General features: G+C 49.2%; 1 long non-coding RNA gene across 1 annotated transcript; it reads right to left on the bottom strand.

Annotated features, from left to right (window-relative positions):
* Positions 1-594: 594 nt before the first annotated feature.
* LOC138497979 (uncharacterized) lies at positions 595-9,211 on the bottom strand. The gene is made up of 2 exons (XR_011278679.1): positions 8,561-9,211; positions 595-1,245 (listed from the first exon to the last, which is right to left on the bottom strand). It is a non-coding gene; the product is annotated as an uncharacterized lncRNA (long non-coding RNA).
* Between the last annotated feature and the right edge of the window lie 13,789 nt (positions 9,212-23,000).

Raw genomic sequence — 23,000 nt, forward strand, 5'->3', positions numbered from 1 at the left:
CCAAAAGCAATCCAATGCTCAATCCAGCAAAAATCCCAAAACAATGCAATCCCCAAACAATCCTATAAAAATCCAAAACCAGTGCCATCCCTAAATAAATCCAAAAGCAACAGATTACATCTGCCTTCCTTTTGGCTTAATGCACCCGAAATATGTTATTTATAAATCCTTCCTCGTAGAAATCCAAAAGCAATGCAATCCCCAAATAAACCTTTTGAAATTCAAAAGCAATTAATGTAGTCACCAAATAATACTTTACAAATAAAAAAAACAAAGCAATCCTCAAAATATCCTTTAACAATATAGGCATTGTTTCGGTTTATGAGCTGGACTTTTTTTTTAGGAGTTTAACAAAAATAATGTTTACTATAATCCTGAAAAGAAATGCTTAAAAACACATTTGGTGCACCTTGTTGAATTGGGCTTTAAAAGCGTCACTGTGACTTAATTACTACCCATTTCACAGTGTTGCATTTTGAATTGCTTTAATAACAATAGTGATGACTTATTAGGTCACAGTCATTTTGGTAAAATGGCCATGAAAGTCAAGACCATGTAATGGCATATTAACTATATTTAAAAAGAAGCAACACATTTTTTTTCTTCCCACTATATTTATTAAAAAGAAGCAGAGGTTCAATCGGACACTGTGTACATAGCACAAAAACACGACTGTAACAATCCCAAAAACGGGTGCTTTACAATTTAAAAATAAAGGGTGAGAGGGGACCCAGAACCAGTCAGGTGGAATCCAGCCCAGGGAGCAAAGGTGAGAGGGGACACAGAACCAGTCCAGGGGGGGGTCACACAAGTATACAGGCCCAGCCCAGGGAGCAAGCAAGTCGGTGGGGTCCAGCCCAGGGAGCAAGGGTGAGGGGAACCAGAACCAGTCCAGAAAGTCACACGAGTATCCAGGCCCAGTCCAGGGAGCAAGCGAGTCCGGTGGGGCCCAGCCACGGGAGAAAGTGAGTCCGGTGGGGTCCAGCCCAGGGAGCAAGGTTGAGAGGGGACACAGAACCAGTCCAGGGAGTCACACAATTATCCAGGCCCAGCCCAGAAAGCAAGTGAGTCAGGTGGGGTCCAGCCCAGGGAGCAAGGGAATGCCCAACTACACTGGTGTAGAAAAGACCAGGTCTGGCTCCTTCTTCATCCGGTAGTTCCCAATTTTATTTTGAAGGGCTTTTCTGTACTCGGATGCAGAGAGTATTGGAAAGCCCATTTCCCTGGCTTTAACATGGATAAATTCTGAAATGCAAAAAAAGATTTGTGTAAAAAGTTTGATAAGAGCAAGCAAAGTACAACTAGTCGCTGCTATAAACTTTATGAAACATAGCAACTAGGATGCAGGCTATGTGAGCAAAGCGGTTCATGATACGATCGTATATTTATATATCGTCTATACACAATGTGTTTCAAAGCGCTTCAAGGCAAGGGAGGGAACAAGGGAAAATACAATGACATTCTTACAGGCCATGAACAGTAAGGATGCGAAATTAACTAGTGTACTCGGCCTGACGACAATTCAGATTGTGCTAAGACATAGATATGATATGGCATTTATAACGCGCCTATACACAAGTGTATCAAGGCATGACGAGGCAAGGGAGGGGAAACTGAGGGAAGACAGACTACTAGGCCAGGTGACATTGAGATTGCGCAGGGGCAGAGGGAAGGGGAAAAGTGCATGGAGGGGGGGGGGGAAGTGTGGAGCAGAGGAGAAATGGATAAATAGAAAATAAATAAATAATAAAGGCAACAAACAGTGGTAGTGCAGCCAACAAGTGGCAAGTGCTGGGATAAGACAGCAGACAGGGTGTGTCTGATAAATGCATAAAGATAAAGGGCGGGGGGGGCTGTATGGGTACAGATACAGACCCCAGTGCAAGGGGTGGCCCAGAGGCAGTGCGAGTGGGTGGCAGGGTGAGCAGGTACCAGGACTGGTCTAGATACCTCATCAGGTGTGACAGGGGAGAGGAAGGAGAGAAGAGGGGGGGCCCAAGAGATCAATTGTGAAGCAATGTGTGCACCAGCAAAATCAATCTCTAGTGTTCCATGTGAGAAAACAGTCAGGAAATGGATATCTACACACATGACACATACGCGCCAAACTCACTTCCCACCTAAGTTACCTTGGAATTTAGGAGGGATTGCAATGTGTATCATTTACAACGGCAACTGCCATTTCAATTGTATTCATTGCAATCCAGCACTTTGCATTTGAATAGTAATGGTTTGGAAAGATCCTTTGGTATATTTGGTCCCTGCGTTTATGTTAATCTCTTCTATTGTGGCATAGTTGAGTTAAGGATGCTGTGTTTAAAATATTGCTTTACTCTAACACCTGATTAATATTATTATCAGATGTATATGTACATATTAACATTGGACTGATACAAGTCTGGGTTTGCCCTGAGCCCGAACCTGCGTTTGCAGATTATGCACAACTGTTTGAGAAAGTGCCCAACTCAATGAGCCATCTTATTAAATTGTCAATTGCCCCATCTAATTCATCAAGATGATGCATCCCTTGCATAAACTTTCTACCAAGAATGTTGTCCAGTGTTTTTTTCTGACTGTTGTGTTGTAGACTTATTTAAGAAACTCTGGGACAAACTTGGCATAGACAGTGAATATGTGCAGAAATTCTCTTTTTTTTTTTAGGAACCATTGCGACGATGCGCATACTGCATTAAAACTAGGAATTGCATTTTGTCGTGTTTCCATGCTGATAGTTTTCTTTAAAAGATGATGCTAATATAATATTTAATTATATTGACTAGAGATGGTTTGGATGTTATGCTTGTAACACAACACAACATCTGCCACTGCTGTGTCCAACAGTGTGATTCCACTGCAGTAGAAGAGTTGCCTATAGCCAGCATAAATAATGGTATCTCTATTTTTTTGTAGAGTAATAAATACCGCCCAAAAACAAGCACTGGCAATGCCAATAGTTTGGGCTTTTGTGTAGGCTTGGAAAGGCAGTTGCCAGGCAGGCACTGCCTTAGTGGCATTAACTGGCTATCAATGGTAGCAACTGCAAAATGGAGCGAGCATCTGGGCATATAACAGTAGTGCCTGGCAAATGCCTAATACTTATACACAAGCCAAAACTGTTGGCTTTGCCAATGCTTGTTTTCAACAGAACCACATATAGTGCTTATAAATTGAGTGGGTGGGGGCAGACCTGGTTAAGACATTTTTATTACACCAGTGGCCCATTTATAGCTTCAATTAAGGGGATCCAAGGAGTGTGTGTTTGGGGAGAGGTGGGTGGAAATGTTCCTTGTGGCTTTAATTTTCACATCCTGAATGGTAAACTATAAGTCCCAGAATGCAAAATAATGTCAACCTGAAAAATCTCTTTAACCCCACTGTATTTTCAGCGATTTAAGACATGCAAGAAGTTGTGTAATAAACAAAGGTAGATGTGCAGCTTCTTTGTCACAAACTTCCATTTGTGTTCTAATTGTCCTATCATGCACATGAAAGGCACTGCCACTGAAAAAGATACGTGTTTGCAACCTAAGCACCTCAATGACCTGCAGAGTGTGTGCGTGTGTGCCTAGGGAAACTGGCAGTGGGCACTATATAACTTGGTGACAGTTAGGTTCTATGGGACCTTCCATCACCTTTTCCCTTCTGGTATACAAAATATACAAAATAAATGTGTTTCCTTGCAAAGAGGTGCACCAAGCTTTTAACCTAAGAGGATTGGTTTTCCTTGTTTGGAGGTCTTGCCTTACAGGTTTAAGGATGTGTGGGTTAGGGAGGGGGGTTCATTACAAAACGAGAAAGAGAGTCTTAGGGCCTACCAAACCTTCAATAAAAAGCTTTAAACTGCCTGAGAGAGTTGGGGTGATTTTTGTGCCATTTGTGACGATCCCTAACCGGGCCAAACTTTTGTCACGCATTGCTGTTCCATCCCTTCCCATTCCCACTGTTGCTCGAGTATGCTTTACTCTTCTCTATGCACCTACTCCACCCCTCTACACCATACCCCTCTCTAACCCATCCAATGTCACCTCATCCCACTTAACCACACAATCTGCCTCTCTCACCTTCTGTTCCACACTACCATGCCCACCCCACCTCACCCATATCTACCAATACCAATCGAAGCTTAGGGGTCACATAGATAGGCTTTTGGTTATCAGCCCACACAAGAAGTCTGATTGGTTACTGCCGCATAGCGTTGCAGCATGCACAATCAAGATGGCTATTTCCGCAGCCCCCTCACCCCCAACCAAACACTATGCCCCACGGGCCCCTCACCCCCAACCAAACACTATGCCCCATGGCCCCCACCCCCAACCAAACACTATGCCCCCTGTCCCTCACCCCCCAAGCAAACACTATGCCCCCTGTCCCTCACCCCCAACCAAACACTATGCCCCATGGCCCCCTCACCCCCAACCAAACACTATGCCCCATGGCTCCCACCTCCAACCAAACACTATGCCCCCTATCCCTCACCCCCAACCAAACACTATGCCCCATGGCCCCCTCACCCAAACCAAACACTATGCCCCATGGCCCCCTCACCCCCCTAACCCCCAACCAAACACTATGCCCCATGGCTCTCACCTCCAACCAAACACTATGCCCCCTGTCCCTCACCCCCCAACCAAACACTATGCCCCCTGTCCCTCACCCCCAACCAAACACTATGCCCCCTGTCCCTCACCCCCCAACCAAACACTATGCCCCCTATCCCTCACCCCCAACCAAACACTATGCCCCATGGCCCCCTCACCCAAACCAAACACTATGCCCCATGGCCCCCTCACCCCCCTAACCCCCAACCAAACACTATGCCCCATGGCTCCCACCTCCAACCAAACACTATGCCCCCTGTCCCTCACCCCCCAACCAAACACTATGCCCCCTATCCCTCACCCCCAACCAAACACTATGCCCCATGGCCCCCTCACCCAAACAAAACACTATGCCCCATGGCCCCCTCACCCCCTAACCCCCAACCAAACACTATGCCCCATGGCTCCCACCTCCAACCAAACACTATGCCCCCTGTCCCTCACCCCCCAAGCAAACACTATGCCCCATGGCCCCCTCACCCCCAAACACTATGCCCCATGGCCCCCTCACCCCCAAACACTATGCCCCATGGCCCCCTCACCCCCAAACACTATGCCCCATGGCTCCCAACCCCAAACAAACACTATGCCCCATGGCCCCCTCACCCCCAACCAAACACTATACCCCAAACACACTCTCAAGCATGCACCCATACAGACCCGAACCCCCGCCCCCAACGCAGCACACACATTCTCAAGCATGATCCATACAGACCCGAACCCCCCGCCCCCAACGCAGCACACACATTCTCAAGCATGCACCCATACAGACCCGAACCCCCCACCCCCCCAACTCAGCACACACACATGCACCCTTACAGACCCGAACCCCCACCCCCCAACTCAGCACACACACATGAACCCATACAGACCCGAACCCCCCACCCCCCCAACTCAGCACACACACATGCACCCATACAGACCCGCACCCCCCACCCCCCAACTCAGCACACACACATGCACCCATACAGACCCGAACCCCCCACCCCCCAACTCAGCACACACACATGCACCCATACAGACCCAAACCCCCCACCCCCAACTCAGCACACACACATGCACCCATACAGACCCGCACCCCCCACCCCCCAACTCAGCACACACACATGCACCCATACAGACCCGAACCCCCCAACCCCCAACTCAGCACACACACATGCACCCATACAGACCCGCACCCCCCAACTCAGCACACACACATGCACCCATACAGACCCAAACCCCCCACCCCCCAACTCAGCACACACACATGCACCCATACAGACCCGCACCCCCCACCCCCCAACTCAGCACACACACATGCACCCATACAGACCCGAACCCCCCACCCCCCAACTCAGCACACACACATGCACCCATAAAGACCCGAACCCCCCACCCCCAACTCAGCACACACACATGCACCCATACAGACCCGAACCCCCACCCCCCAAATCAGCACACACACATGCACCCATACAGACCTGAACCCCCACCCCCCAAATCAGCACACACAGACCCGAACCCCCCAACCCCAACTCAGCACACACACATGCACCCATAAAGACCCGAACCCCCACCCCCCAACTCAGCACACACACATGCACCCTTACAGACCCGAACCCCCACCCCCCAACTCAGCACACACACATGCACCCATACAGACCCAAACCCCCCACCCCCCAACTCAGCACACACACATGCACCCATACAGACCCGCACCCCCCACCCCCCAACTCAGCACACACACATGCACCCATACAGACCCGCACCCCCCAACTCAGCACACACACATGCACCCATACAGACCCAAACCCCCCACCCCCCAACTCAGCACACACACATGCACCCATACAGACCCGCACCCCCCACCCCCCAACTCAGCACACACACATGCACCCATACAGACCCGCACCCCCCAACTCAGCACACACACATGCACCCATACAGACCCAAACCCCCCACCCCCCAACTCAGCACACACACATGCACCCATACAGACCCGCACCCCCCACCCCCCAACTCAGCACACACACATGCACCCATACAGACCCGCACCCCCCAACTCAGCACACACACATGCACCCATACAGACCCAAACCCCCCACCCCCCAACTCAGCACACACACATGCACCCATACAGACCCGCACCCCCCACCCCCCAACTCAGCACACACACATGCACCCATACAGACCCGAACCCCCCACCCCCCAACTCAGCACACACACATGCACCCATAAAGACCCGAACCCCCCACCCCCAACTCAGCACACACACATGCACCCATACAGACCCGAACCCCCACCCCCCAAATCAGCACACACACATGCACCCATACAGACCTGAACCCCCACCCCCCAAATCAGCACACACAGACCCGAACCCCCCAACCCCAACTCAGCACACACACAAACATGCACCCATACAGACCCGAACCCCAACTCAGCACACAAAAAACATTCAAATCAAAACATTCATACACATCCGACACCCCCCCCGCATCTCAACATACGCACAAAATACATTAAAATTCCAACATTCATACACATCCGACACCCCCCCATCCCCGCATCTCAACATACACATAAAATGCATTCAAATTCCAACATTCATACACATCCGACACCCCCCCCGCATCTCAACATACACTCAAAATACATTAAAATTCCAACATTCATACACACCCCCTTCCCCCCACCCCTGCATCTCAACATACACTCAAAATACATTAAAATTCCAACATTCATACACATCCGACACACCCCCCACCTCCGCATCTCAACATGCACACAAAATACATTAAAATTCCAACATTCATACACATCCGACACACCCCCCACCTCCGCATCTCAACATGCACACAAAATACATTAAAATTCCAACATTCATACACATCCGACACACCCCCCACCTCCGCATCTCAACATGCGCACAAAATACATTAAAATTCCAACATTCATACACATCCGACACACCCCCCACCTCCGCATCTCAACATGCACACAAAATACATTAAAATTCCAACATTCATACACATCCGACACACCCCCCTCCCCCCGCATCTCAACATGCACACAAAATACATTAAAATTCCAACATACACATCCGACCCCCCCCCCCGCATCTCAACATGCACACAAAATACATTAAAATTCCAACATTCATACAGATCTGACACACCCCCCACCCCCGCATCTCAACATGCACACAAAATACATTAAAATTCCAACATTCATACACATCCGACACACCCCCCACCTCCGCATCTCAACATGCACACAAAATACATTAAAATTCCAACATTCATACACATCCGACACACCCCCCACCTCCGCATCTCAACATGCACACAAAATACATTAAAATTCCAACATTCATACACATCCGACACACCCCCCCCCGCATCTCAACATGCACACAAAATACATTAAAATTCCAACATTCATACACATACGATCCCCCCCCCGCATCTCAACATGCACACAAAATACATTAAAATTCCAACATTCATACACATCCGACACCCCCCCATCGCAACATACACACACAAACAAAGTAAAACAGACCCGACACACAAACACAAACAGACCACTTACCGGAGACGTGCTGGAACTGGAAGGCAGGTAAGCGGCAGGTAAGCAGGAACGCTGGAATCGTACTACGGCTGGCGTGGTCCAAGGCTGAAATGCCTTCCGGCATCAAGCCTTATGGACCACGCCAGCCGTAGTGCTGGCCCTCCATTGGGTCAGCACACACACACTACGTGGCTCGTAGGAGCTGCGTGGTGCATGTGTGCTGAGCCAATGACGGCCAGTGTTTTGTCCGGCCCGGAAGACAACAAAGACTCCATTAGGAAAGTCTTTGTGCTTCGCGGGCCGGACAAAAGAGCATGCCGGGCCGTATTGTGCACCCATGATGTAAACTGACACGTGTGTCTGTGTTAACTAACGACACGAACATAAATAAACGCGTGCTCACTTACCTTTTGTGTGGTATTTATCCTGTTTTTCGAGCCCACCAGCACCGCCGCCGTATCTTCTTCCGCCGCCATTGCTACCCACGTTGCCAGGTCCAACAAAAAAAAAAGCTCAATGCCCCTCCAAAACAAGCCGAAAACAGGCCGACTCCCATTGCAATGAGCAGAAAGTAACAGCGCTCACTCAAAACGAAGTGGTTAGGTCTCCAAAGTAAGAAATGCAACAGAATAGCATAACTATACATACACAGTGCTAAAATAAAATATTTTACAATAAGCTGCTGCTCACACAAGCAAATTTAACTCCACTCTCCTCAGAAACACTTTTTTTTAAAACACCCTCTGTAAGCAGCACAGTTAAATGATATTCTCTATTTATTTATTTAAATGATTTACTGTTCTTATATAGCGCCCAAAACTCTGAGGTGTCAAGGAGCTTTTACTTGATGATTACAGAGCAAAAGTACATACAATGCTTAAGGTTACATATATAAGTACATAAAGATTGGAAAATACATGGTGCCAGCCACATGTTGCATGGCAACCGGGAAGGGGGGGGCATATAGACACACAGGCGACCAGGGAGAGGTGGGGAGCAAACGGACACACAGGTGACCAAGGGAGGGGCGGGGAACATACGGACACACAGGCGACCAAGGGGGGGGTGGGGAGCATATGGACACACAGGTGACCAGGGAGGGGGGTGGGGAGCATACAGACACACAGGCGACCAAGGGGGGGGAGCATACGGACACACAGGCGACCAAGGTGGGGTGAGGAGCATACAAACATACAAGCAACCAATGGGTAGTGTTGTGAGGAGCATACGGACACACAGGCGACCAAGGGGGGTGGGGTGGGGAGCATCTGGACACACAGGCAACCAAGGGGGGGTGGGGAGCGTACAGACACACAGGCGACCAAGGGGGGTTGAGGAGCATACGGATACACAGGCAACCAAGGGGGAAGGGGGGTTTGGGGAGCATACAGACAGGCGACCAAGGGGGGGGGGAGCAGACGGACACACAGGTGACCAAGGGGGTGTGGGGAGCATATGGACATACAGGCGACCAAGGGGGGGTTGGGGAGCATACGGACACACAGACGACCGTCATGGACAGGGGTAGACAGGGCCTTAGGAGTTGGCCTTGTTAGGAGGGCCGGCCAAGCCTGCCGGCCTTCCCATTGGGCCAGATGTAGACAGCCCCAGCCAATCCCATACACCCAGCAGCACTGTGCCCAGCATCCTGGTGCAGGCAGTGGAAACAACCATCTTAGAATGGCAAAAATCCATGGACGTAAGGCAGCTAAAATGCAATGCGGCAACAAACAGAGCGTTATCAAAGCTCAACAGTGTTTAAACATTCTCGCTGATAAGATGTCTATGCAGGCACAATTATTGCAATATTCAACAAAGTCAATGTGCCGATGCGCGCCTCGTGTGGGAGCCCAGTGGTGAGGGGCTTACCTTTGCACGTGCATGCAGGCATAATAGTAGAGAGCTGGGGAAGAAGAAAGCTGCAGTCGCTCCGGCAGCCGCATGAATGAAGAAAAAAAGATGACTAAAAGTAGGTGACCTTATTATTACAAAATACATTTTGTTGTGTGTCTTGAAAGCACATTTGCAAACCACATGGAGATTAGGCTCATATTACTTTTCCTTCTGGTAAATGTAGTTTTTCAGTGAAAATGGGGAGGAGGATGGGGTGGGGCAACTAAAATTGCACTTTCTTTTTAGTGTTACACATATTTCTATAAGGATATGTTTGTCAGCATGGTTTATCATGTGATTTGCACCTGTACCTCTTTTACTGCAATGGGCCTGTCAACTCCTGGAACTTGCTCTGGGTGGACGAGGTCTGGTATCTGTATGAGCAGTCTTCACAGCCTCCACCACACTTGGGTCAGGGTACAACACATGCCAAATACCTCCTGCAGAGGACAACCCGCCATTAATTTTCTGTGAATTGTTTAATTCATTTTTCCTTGTCTCCACTGGGGTCTTGATATCTCCCGTTCCAGTGCAGGGAACCACACAAGGGGACTTTCTGGGTTCATGTGTGGGTTTTTCAGTCCCGATGGTGGACAATTTGCTATCAGATAAGTGCAATGCTGCATATGCCCGTTGTAATACAATGGGAGGAAAGTGTTCTTAAATGAAGGCTTTATTCCGGCAGGGTGAAGTTTGATTTTGTTCCACCACTAACAAAGAATAGCCACACCCACCCTTGTGTGGCAGTCTCATCTTTTTTCTGTGTTCCCCCATGCAAAAACATAAATCTCTCCCAGTGAATGCTATGCATACATGTCAATATGCCCCATTACGTTTTTAAAGTGCAAGTTTATTCCTGTTTTATTCCTTGCATCCTGGAGCTTGTATTCCCCCATTATAAATCCAGACTCTACGTCCCAGAAAGCAGAATGAAAATATCAGCACTGGACTAAGGTCTCTTGAACGGATGTTTGCATGTATATGGGTGCATAATGGAGATTGCAAAATTGGACACTTTTTTAGACTCTCTGATTTAATAAAAGCGCTGCCCACCACAGCCTCTCTGAAGCTTTGTTAGACTTAATGGAAACCAATTTACTATCAAAAATAATAATCTGTAAACAAACATGTGTGTCTATAGCATGATTCAGAGATTTTTTGAAAATAATGATTTAATGAATGCTCCTGCCGTAGATCAAAGTTGTCACATACAACACACACAGCAAAAGTGTTTACCAATAATAATACAACACAGCATCACAAATAACAAAAGTGGATCAGAGACCGGACTCAGTCGGGTCAGTATCGGCCATGTGCTAAAAACAAGCATTGGCAAAGCCACTCAAGCCACGTGTAAAACAAGCATTGGCAAAGCCACTAAAGTCACTGAAGACAATGGATAGAGTGCTATTCCTATGGCGGCAAATCGGTATACCCTGAAGAAAAAGCTTAGCGACTGGGCATTATTTGATAAAGAAATAGTTAAGTGCAATGGAACTTTTAGTGCACAAATAAAAGTTCCAAAAGAAATAAACTCTGTGACATTTTTAACCACATTAAAATCCTAAATAACGGCAAACAACGTTTAAACTAGGTAAACATTCCAACATTTAAATGCAGTAAAAATGTGTGCCTAGAGTTACTGGATTGTTTTTTACCGAGAAACAAGTTGGAAAAAATCAAAAATAAATCTTCCAATGTAAGACCAAACAATCCTTGCTGGTAAAACAATACAAAATAAATGCAGTAAAAATGTGTAGTGTTGCTGGATTGGTTTTTATTGAGAAACAAATTGAAAATAATCCCAAAATAATCCTCACTTTAAAATCAAACAATCCTTGCTTGTCAAAAAATCCAAAATAAATCCAGTAAAAATGCGTGCCTGCCAATTAGTGTTAGTGGATTGTTTTAACTGAGAAACAAGTCAGTAAAAATCCAAAATAAATCCTGTAAAAATGCGTGCCTGCCAATTAGTGTTAGTGGATTGTTTTAACTGAGAAACAAGTCAGTAAAAATCCAAAATAAATCCTGTAAAAATGCCTGCCTGCCAGTTAGTGTTAGTGGATTGTTTTAACTGAGAAACAAGTCAGTAAAAATCCAAAATAAATCCTGTAGAAATGCCTGCCTGCCAGTTAGTGTTAGTGGATTGTTTTAACTGAGAAACAAGTCAGTAAAAATCCAAAATAAATCCTGTAAAAATGCGTGCCTGCCAATTAGTGTTAGTGGATTGTTTTAACTGAGAAACAAGTCAGTAAAAATCCAAAATAAATCCTGTAGAAATGCCTGCCTGCCAGTTAGTGTTAGTGGATTGTTTTAACTGAGAAACAAGTCAGTAAAAATCCAAAATAAATCCTCCAACCCAAGACAAATAAATCCTTGCTTGGAAAAATCCCCAAAAAATCCAAAATAAATCCCAAAAAAATCTGCAGCTTGAAAACAAGCCAGAAGCAATCCAAAAACAATCCAAAAAGTGGATTTCTTTTTTACTAGGGAAGGGGGGACTCAGTGGAGGTTTCGCATCCAGAGAACATATTTGGAATACTGATTTCAAATGGTGCATTTTACAGCACACTTTAAGTGGAAACATTGGGTAAAAAGCCAGACAGTTTGCAAATGGTTAGGTAGGGTAACTCATGAAAAAAGCCATCAGCTGCAAGTCGCCACCAGTGCACACGAGCATTTTGCAGCACATTTTCATGAGGCTTTTGCCCACAATATCTGCTAGTATAAAAACGTTTCCACACTGGCTGTGCCCATACATGTCCATGCTGGCTGTGCCCATACATGTCCATGCTGGCTGCGCCAATATTTGCCAGGATTCACACGTAAGGACCTACTCATGTTTTCTTTGTGCATTATGCCATTAATTCTACTATAAGAAAACATGTCCACACTGGTTCTGCCAATATATGGCAACATCCCCATGTAAGAACATACTCCAGTTGGCTTTCCCATTCAAAATGCCATGCCACAATATGAAAACATGTCCTACTAACATTACCTCCTGGATAGGTAATGCTGTACCTTGCTTGTGATGACCTACTGGCTTGCGTGGTGTCCGCTGGCCTGGGCTGTCAGGATCTGAGCATCCGGGGGGGGGCAGTACCCGGTGCAATGTTACAGACTCCTGCAGCAGCTACTCCTGCAGCAGCTCCTCCCTCTGACGACCCCCCCAACAGATGTCAATGGTGTATTGGTCTTCTTTCATTGTTATCAGAAGCTCGTTCAATAGAAATGGGCCCCGGAATAGCTAAACGTTTCTGTTCTAGGGCCCGATTCATGGACATTGGTGCATGGATCCCACTAAGCCTGCGCGCCGATAACGAATCTGCGCGGCCCGTTGCGCAGAATAAAATCTGCGCGCTACGCGTAATCATGGAATTGTGCACGCAAAGTAACCCTATGTGCAAGTCGCGGCTGGAACTCCCATGACACGCCCAAACACAGAGCCGTTCCAGCTATGGATACAAACTTTTGCGCACTCCTCTCGCTCAATGCAATGCACCCCGAAAACACTGCCTGCAAACCCCCACAACCAGGCCAGCACATGCGTGGAGGTGTGTGGGGTGCCCCGTAACTATTCCCAGCACCCCCTCAACATGCATACCACGTATTGTGAAAAACGTAATTTCCCGGCACACATGCGTGCAACCCCCTGCAAACCGTTCCAGCACCCCGCTACACTGCTTACACGCTCCCCTAAATCCGATCGGAGCACCGACTGTGTGCACGCACCCCTAAATCCAACATCCGAAACTTACCTCTGGGCAGTGATTTCTATGCACAATTGTCTGTACGCCTGCTTTTGGGTGGCAGATAGATGGAGTGCCTTGCGCGGCCATTTCCCTAACGAGAGGTTTTGCGGACAGGTCCATGAATACGCTTGGTTAGGTGCATTTTTGGGCCTGCGATGGCCTGCCAGCGCGCCGTCCCTCATAACGCCCACATTTTCCGTTATTCTTCCCCATTTTGCGAATTCCACCTCCTACACCAGTCTATGCGCAGGCCATGCCCACACTCTGAGGTGTCTCGCGCAAAGCACTCGGCCGCTCACAGTGACATGCCGAGCCTGCGCAAAGTCCCTGGATAGTACAAAAAAGTCCAGTGCAGTCGATTCCATGAATCGACAAACAGGGTTTTGCGTGCGTTTTGGCGTGCAATGTACTGATTTCCAGTGCACAGAATCCATGAATCGGGTCCCTAGTTTGACCTTGTTCGCACGGTCAGATTGCAGTCTTCTGGTGATCGTGAACCTGAGCAGGCGAGATTGTGGGTAGTAGCACTACATTGCAGTTTCTGAGGAACTCAGATCCTATCTGTCAGTAGATCTTGTGGATCTGGCTGAGTGTCTTAAGGTGAATTCTTTGGGTGATCGGGAGGCTGAAACATGTGTCTGGGGTTGTTGGGACAAAGACTGATATGCAAATGGTATTCCTCCTTTGTAAAAAGTACAGTGAGTAAAAAGCGATGGCTGCAGACTCTCAAAGTGGAAAAATACCACAGAACAGGTTATCATGCCATGTTCTTTCTAGAGAGGGGCGCCTGCTACCTGTTCTGTATTTTTGCTAGCAACTTGGGGTTGGTAACCCGAAGTTACCTGGGGGAACACAGACATGCACCCCTTGATCACTGTGCAGCTCCAGCTCACTGATGAGGCCCAACAAGGCTGAAACATGTGTCTGGGGTTATATAAAAGAAAATCGGCAGATAGGCCCACCACCGCTGACAGTCACTATGTAGCTGGAGGCTATGTAGGCGAAAGAGGGCACTTGAACCACAACAAGAGGTTGCTGCATACGTGGATGGCCACTGCCCTCAGAACATAGCACCTCGGGCACCACCAGGAGGGAGGCCCGAACTGCGCTGACACCGACACTGAAGTGTATTGTAACGCCACGGCCAGGCAGCCCCCCTACTCGGAACGGATGAGGGAGAAAGGGAAGCCACACCGGCAAGCAACCATAACAGAGCCGGGGACAGACCCCAACACCCGGGCCAGGCACTCCGGGACAGTGAGGGACCAACCAAACAACGGTCTATCCCCATCGCCGGCATTGGATACCGTCATACCATGAAACGGGGGAGGATGAAACCCGTAGGAAGTTAAAGGGGAAAATAAAAGGAGCAAAGAGAAAACCAAAGGCGCAACAGTTACATTTCCCTGCTGAGAAGGGGGTGCGCCACAGTGCAATGCAAGGCCCCTCGGCCCAGAACCCTATCAGACCCCAGAAGAAGGTGATTGGGTCGTATAGGAGGCAGAAGGCACTGCAAGCCGAAACGTACTGCCTTGCCGCCCTAGAGAGAGGGAGCCCCACAATGCCCCATCAGATGGCGAGGGCAAGCCAGCACACACAACGTAGGGGTGGAAAATAGGCAAGCACCCCTTAGAGACAAACCAGGGAGGTACCCACCACAGGTCTAGACAGGTACCCCGGACATCTGGTGACCACTCAGCAAGATCAAGGGAGACATATAGATCGGGTGGACAGGAGGGTGGTAGGCCAGGATACCAACTGGAAACAAAAGCGGCGCAGAGAGGAATCAAGACTGGGGCCCACCACAAACATAAAAGCACCACCGGCACAAGCATGTCGGAGAAGCAGAAAGGTGGAAAAGAAAGGCAAACCAGCATGGAGGCGTTGTGACAGAAGAACAAGGCACCCCAGACTGAGACACCAGAGGCCGGTTCAAGTGCATCCAGCCCCACACAGGTCGAGAGGGGAAAAGAGGATGGCCCCATACTCGAAGCCAAAGCGGCATTGAAAACTTCGCTTGAATGCAAGATGGACGCAGTAATAGTAGATGTGGGACTCCTAAGGCAGGACATAAGGAACCTGGCAGAGAGGGTCAACACCACAGAACAGCAGGCCCAGAGCAATACAGCGAACCTAACGACCACCCAAAGCCAAATGACAGGTGCTAGACCTTATACGCACCCTGGAGCAAAGAGCTGAGGATGCAGAAGGAAGAGCCCGGTGTAACAATGTGCGTATAGTGGGGCTGCCGGAGAGAGAGGAGGGCAGAGACCCCATGAACTACATAGAGAATCAACTGCTCCAGGAGGTGGGGCAGGAAACCTATCCCAGGGCTTTGTGCCGGATAGAGCGCATAGGGCCCCGACCAGAAAACCCCAGCCAGGGGCACCCTAAAAACCCATGATAGCGAAGATCATGAACTTTAAGGACAGAGGAAAGATATTAGCATTTTTGAGAGAGGGTGGGGTGATACCAAGGAATGCAGCCAGGATAACTATCTACCAGGGTTATACAGTGCTAGTACAAAGGCGTAGAGCGCAATTTTGGCCAATGAAAGAGCACCTAAGGGCCACCAATGTGCGATTCATGCTGCTGTACCCAGCCAAATTGAAAGTGCTACATAATGGCAGATCATATATCTTTGAGACTATGACTGACGCCCAGGAGTGGATGGACCAGCATGGAATCCCACAACTAAGAGACCGGAACAAGCAGAACAACGGGAATGTCACCCCAGTGAACATGAAGTGAGACGCAGACAGAGGAGCTACAGTACAGAGACTTGAACCAGCAGTTTGATAAGCTGGAGCCACATACTCTGAGAGCAGGCCGCCAGTAACCACTGATGGGACCCCATCGAGTGACAGAACTCGTGATGACAGTTTTCAGGCACCACGCCGCAACGAGTGCCACCACGCGATGGATGGTGGCACAAGGAAAGCGGCGGAGCACGAGCAGGGAGAGGGTGGCTGGACGTTTGTTAATAGTTATAGTTGTTGTGTGGACATGTTTGTTAAGTGAAGGTATGAGAGGAGGAGGAAGCACCAAACTACAAGGACATGGACGAGGCACAAAAGGAGGGCAATTAGTGCCACATCCAAACAGAAAGGACTGGAGAGGTACACTGGGATGCAGACCCGCACAGAACCAGCGCAAACAGGAATTAACGAGAAGAGAAGAAGAGGGGGCGCTGTTGCGCAGCACACCAAGATGGCGGCTGCCTGAAACACTCCAGCAACGGCAGATATTAATCCTGGTATAATATCCTTTTCCTCCCCACCAAGTCCCCCAGCGGTAACTGAGGCGTGCAGATTAAACATCCAGGCACTGGCGGGTTGCGTGTAACATCGGTCCGCTGCCTCCAAGGGCCACGACGGTGGAGTGCGTAGCCGGGCCGCCAAATCGACATATGGGGGAGGGTCTGCCCGCCCAGTGGAGGACAGCGAAGGCAGCGGCGGCTGGATCCGGCGAGTGCTCCTGGAGCTGCCTGCCGCGGGAGGTGGGAAGGTGATCCGCGGCACTAAGGACGGCGTTGCTGCTGAGTCAGAGCATTGCAGACCTTGGAGCTGTGGCCGCGATCGGGCGGCCTGGAGGAACTGTTCGATCCAGGCCGCGCTGCAGTGTATGAGGCGATGACTGGCTGGCCCGGGCCGGAGGTTGGTGGTGGGCAGTGCTGCATACCAGTGCAGCACACTGCTGAGGTGGGACTCTCCCTGCCTTGTCTGGCTCCCCCCTCCCGAGACAGAGGATACATTCTGTTGCTTGCAGAGCCCCAGGCCTGGGGGGACAGAATTGCTTGGTGTTACGGGTGGTGATGCCTGGGGCCCTAGAAGGTCCATCCGGATTGCGGGGCTGGAAGGGGGGTGGCCTCACCCCTGCCATAGTTAAACTGCTGGAACTGCATAGTTGTGGCTGGACTCTGGACAGCACAGAATTAAGTGACGCATCAGCCTGAGACTGGTCATTTGGCTGTTCGCCCGCAACGTGGTCTGCTACTAAGTGGTGGATTGTGGCGATTGCCAGTTATAAGTCCGGCAGACATCCTGCGCTTGTGGACCCCCCGAACTCAAATTTGGTGACCCCCCCCTAATCACCAGGCAAGAGCAGGTGCAATACTTTGGCGGAGTTGCAGGGAGGGCCCCGGATTGCGGTGCACCTTCCGGACTGGCTTGAGGGGACTGCGGCGCTGTCCCAGTGGGGAGGCGGTGCTGAAGCCGAGTTTGACGCTGCGATAGGTGGTGGAAGGTCGTTGACTGGCTAACTCCTGTACTAGTGACATGGGCAACCAGAATAAGCAGGCGATGATGGACCAGTTTGCCCGCACTGATCTGGTCCAGGCCCCGGCCTCCGCTTTGCAAGTATTAACGCCAGAACAAATCGATATGGCCACTCTGAACCAGACATTGTTAGCACTCAAGGGGAGCACAGACACACTTGGTGTCAAAATAGATGCTCTTACATGCAAAGTGGCTATTTCGGCAGTGCAGATTGAGAAGCTCTGCGGACACATGAAAGAAGCAGAGCAGAGGATTGGATCCACAGAGGACAGCGTCGCGGTCCTCCAGCGTTAGGTGTCTGAACTGCAACAACTTGCGGAAAAGATCACTGCTAAAAAACAAAGATTTGGATGGGCACTCGAGGAGGAACAATATCAGAATCCTTGGTGTTCCGGAATCCACGAGCAGAGGTAACATGGTACAGGTTGTGGAGAAGCTACTGCTGGATGTGCTTGGTAACCCCTTGCCATCCGGGATGTAGATGGTGGAGCGCACTCATCGCTCCCTGGCCGCACGACGCTCGCCGGGCGCCCCTGAACGCCCCATCATTGTGAGAATCTTTTGCTATCATGACAGAGACACAATTCTGCGATTGGCCAAGAAGAAAGGGGAGTTGCGCTGGGAAGGTTCCACCATACGCCTGTTCCCAGACTTTAGTCCTGTGGTCCAGGATCAAAGGAAGACGTTCCAGATGGCTAAAAGCATCCTGAGGCGTAAAGGGATAAAGTACTCTATGATGTACCTGGCCAAGCTACGCGTACAGCACAATGGTTCAGCAGTATTCTTTTTTTTTTTTTATTTTGATTTTTATCATGTCCAAATGCTGCATTGGCCAGCAAGTTAAGTAATTTTAACACATATCATTAGCTGTGGCGACATGATAACATTCAGTTTTACCGTTATTGGTTGCACATTTTAAGCATTGGACTAACTTTAACTATAACTGCTCAACAACCCTTCCCCTGTCCCCCTCCTGGTTCCCTTATGGCATGGACCAGTCCTTCTGCCTACAGATGAGATTGTTGAATTCTGTTCAGTTCTTCTACGTAGGATCAAGCCTCCTGTTTTTTGTTTCCCAGTGCTCAGTTTTAGATAGCTCTCAACAAGTTCGGCCTAAGAAAAGTGTGCTTCTCTGTCCCTGACAAAGTCCCTGACAAAGTCGAGGAAGGGATCCCAGATTGCCCGGAACTTCAGGGTTTAGCAGTATTCTTTACTACACCGGAGGCGCCAGAGCAGCATGCTAGAAACTTGCTGGAGCCGGGGGTATTGCCATGGCACCCGCCTTGATCCCTGCTCGGGATCCCTTGCTATGGGAACTAGGTGCACGCGAGTAGAACAACAGCGTTGCGATGATTGGGGGATTAGTGGAGTTCTGTATGGTCGTTGCCGCAAGGAGCACTTGGGCTGCCCTCAGAGCCCCGGTTGACGCAGACACTGCGGTGTAAGTTGAACACGGTTGGGGGAAGAGGGTGTATGGGGTGCCGGTATGTTCTGGTTTCTGGCATGGGTGGGACAGGGAGGTGGGGAGTGTTGTTTTGGGGTTCTTGCCAGGTTGGCTCGGGAGGGGAGGCTTCAACTCTGTGTTCGGTGTATGCTGAAAATTGTAGGAATGCATGTATCAGAGAAAGTTAGGTGTCAGTACTACCTTCCAAGTCTGGGAGGAGTAGCAGTGTGTTCCATTATGTGTCTGGTGTATGTACCAGATCTTTGTGGCGGTGTGGGTGTGGAAACGCTAACATTGTTCATGATGCCTATTGCTCCTAGGTTGATTGTCCCCAGCGGAGGGGAAAAAAACTGGCATACTTCTTACATATCGGTTGAAAGGCCCGATCTCACCGGGGGGTAGTACCGGAATGAATGTGGCGATAATGACTTGGAACATCTGGGGCCTAACTAACCAAAAGAAGACACGGTTGGTAACCAATTACAGTATGAATCATGGGATGAACATGTTGTGCCTTCAGAAGATGCATCTTGCTAAAGTCATTGCTCCTCCCATTGCTCCTCCCAGTTTGGCGGGGTGGGGTTCACATAGGTACGCCTCGTCCTTCTCTTCTCACTCCAGGGGAGTGGCCACATATATGCACAGGTCACTACAGAATAGATTACACAAACAAATTCCTGATGAGGAGGGCAGATATTTAATACTGGTGGGGGTGGGTACTGGGTATAAAGCTCTTAGTGGTGAATGTATATGCACCAAATGTGGACTACCCAGAATTCTTTCACAAATGTGCCAGCCATCTCTATAAGTTCTCCGGGTACGAAACGATATGGGCTGGTGACTTCAATTTGGCGCCACAGGCGGCTAGAGCGTGGAGGAATATTGCTCTGACACATGATTTGCATGATGCATGGCGCACTTTACACCCCACTGTCAAGGAGTTCACATTCTATTCGGGAGTGCATGGGAGCTCGTCTAGAATAGATTATGTGATGACTTCCGGCCCCATTTTAACTGCGACCGCTGAGGCACGTATCCTACCTCGGACACTGTCTGACCACTCCCCATTAGTGGTTAGGTTCTCTCTTGCATCACGATATCCCAATTCATTGCGGTGGTGCTTTAGAGCGGCTGCGCTTGTGGATGGGGCATTCAGGTCCAAGATAGAAAAGGATATAGACTTATTTTTTCAGTCCAATGTAGGGTCGGTATCGGACCCAGGTACGGTGTGGGAAGCGTTTAAAGTCCATATACGTGGGTGTTGTATCTCCAAGGAGGGTGGAGTGTTGAAGGCCATCAGAAGGTCTATGAGGAAAGTGGAGGGCGCCATCAGGGAAGGGGAAAAGTAGCAGAGTGACCAGGATAATCCTGAACTTCGTAAGGAACTGAAGCTGCTTAGGGAGAAATTGCAGGAGTTGGCGATTGGTGAGGATAGGTACTTGGGGGATCCGAAACAAGCAGCGAAATATGGTGAGGGAGATAGGCCTAGTAAGAAACTGCCATGGGTTATTCGCAAAGAGCGTCCCTCCACCAGTATACTTGAGATAGAGGGGCAAGAAGGGAGTTGTATGCACGATCTAGAGGGGATAAATGAGAGGTTACGGCAATACTATGACCAGTTGTATACATCACGGCCCATATTCGGGCATGACGCGCTGATGCAGTATTTGGACTAGGTGGCCCTGGGCTGGCTGGACCTAGAACAAGGTAGTGCACTTAACAAACCTATTACGGAGGAGGAGATCCAGGAGGCTATAAAATCGCTCCCTAAAGGGAAGGCTCCAGGGGTAGATGGTATCACCGAATTTTATAAGGCCTACATTGACCTGGTCACCCCACACCTCCTGGCTATGTATGATGGCGCTATGGCCAATGGTACTCTCTCTGAATCCACTAGGTCAGCTCTGATTACTGTGCTGTTGAAACCCGGGAAGGCCCCGGCGTCTGACATCTTATTGGCCACTTTCGCTTATAAACACAGATAATAAAATTCTGTCCAAGGTGCTTGATAAACGGTTACTCCCACATATGCCTGCCTTGGTGTTACTGGATCAAGTGGCATTTATTCCTGGGCGCCTACTCAAAATAATTTACGGCACCTGGTTACCCTCTGGCATAACGTTAACCCAGATATACCAATGGTGGTGGCGGCCTTAGATGCCGAAAAGGCATTTGATTCGGATGAATGGCGCTTTTTGTTCGAAGTCCTTTGGCGGTCTGGGCTGGGTCTAATGTATATCAAGTGGATTAAGCTCCTATATTCGGTGCCAAGAGCTGCGATATACACCAATGGCCTCGTCTCAGTGCAGTTATATCCCTTGCGGGGCACAAGACAGGGGTGTCCTTTCTCCCTGATCCAGTTTGCTTTAGGGATGGAACCCCTGGCATGCCACGTTAGAGAAGTACATGCGCAGCATGGTATCTATGCATACACACAACTTTCCATTATATCTCTATATGCGGATGATGTTCTCCTTTATGTTAAGTACCCGCGCCAGAACTTGCCCCCACTGATGCAGGAGGTGACTAGATTTGGGGAACTATCCGGGCTTAGGATCAATTGGGAGAAATCACAGGTGCTCCCCTTGACCCCGGTGGTACAGAGGGATGATATAGGCGAGGGATTCCGGCGGTGTCCAGAGGGTATTTGTTACCTTGGTATTATGGTATCCACGGTTAGGGATAAGTTGTACAGAGATAATTATCTCCATCCATTAGAGGGCCTAGAGCAGAAAGTAGGGTCATGGATACGGCTTCCATTATCCCAGGCCGCCCAAATTTCGTTGGCAAAAATGGTGGTACTACCTAAACTTCTCTACGTATACAACAATGTCCCGATATGGCCTCCTACCAGCTACTGGGCCGTATTAGGAAGCTCATGATAAGATTAGTGTGGGCGGGCAAGCAACCCAGAATTGCGTATGACACTCTCACTGGATCGTATTGGGGAGGGGGCCTGTAATAGCCTGACTTATATCTTTACTTTCTAGCTGCTCAAGTGCAATACATATCAGGATGGGATACTCCAAATCCTGCGTCCCCGCACGCTAAATTAGCTAGGGTACTAGCCCATCCGTCCACTTTGCTGGGTATGTTGTGGGGCAATAGGGATACGGTACCGAAGGGCGAGATCCAGCTAGTGGAAATAACATGCAGAGCCTGGAAAAGGGTCACTCAGCTACTACAATCTGTTCCCTACTCTGTGCCTGAACTACTAGTGTATAATGTCATAGGTATCCCACTTACATTTGAGAGATCCTTTAAGAATCGGTTCCAGGCGCTAGGTATACAAACCCTGGGGGATTTAGTGCAGGACGGGCGGTTTATACAATGGGACAAACTAAAGGCCAGAGGTGGCACAGATGCAGTGACCCTGCGTCAGTATTATAGGCTGTGGAGCACACTTAGGGGCAAATGTCCGGGATTCCTACAGGCCCCACCCCTTCACTCGGCCTTGTGCTACATAGTCCATCCTACG

The sequence above is a fragment of the Ambystoma mexicanum genome, chromosome 5q, assembly GCF_040938575.1.
Source record: "Ambystoma mexicanum isolate Mex_15411 chromosome 5q, UKY_AmexF1_1, whole genome shotgun sequence".
NCBI classification, from domain to species: Eukaryota; Metazoa; Chordata; class Amphibia; order Caudata; family Ambystomatidae; genus Ambystoma; species Ambystoma mexicanum.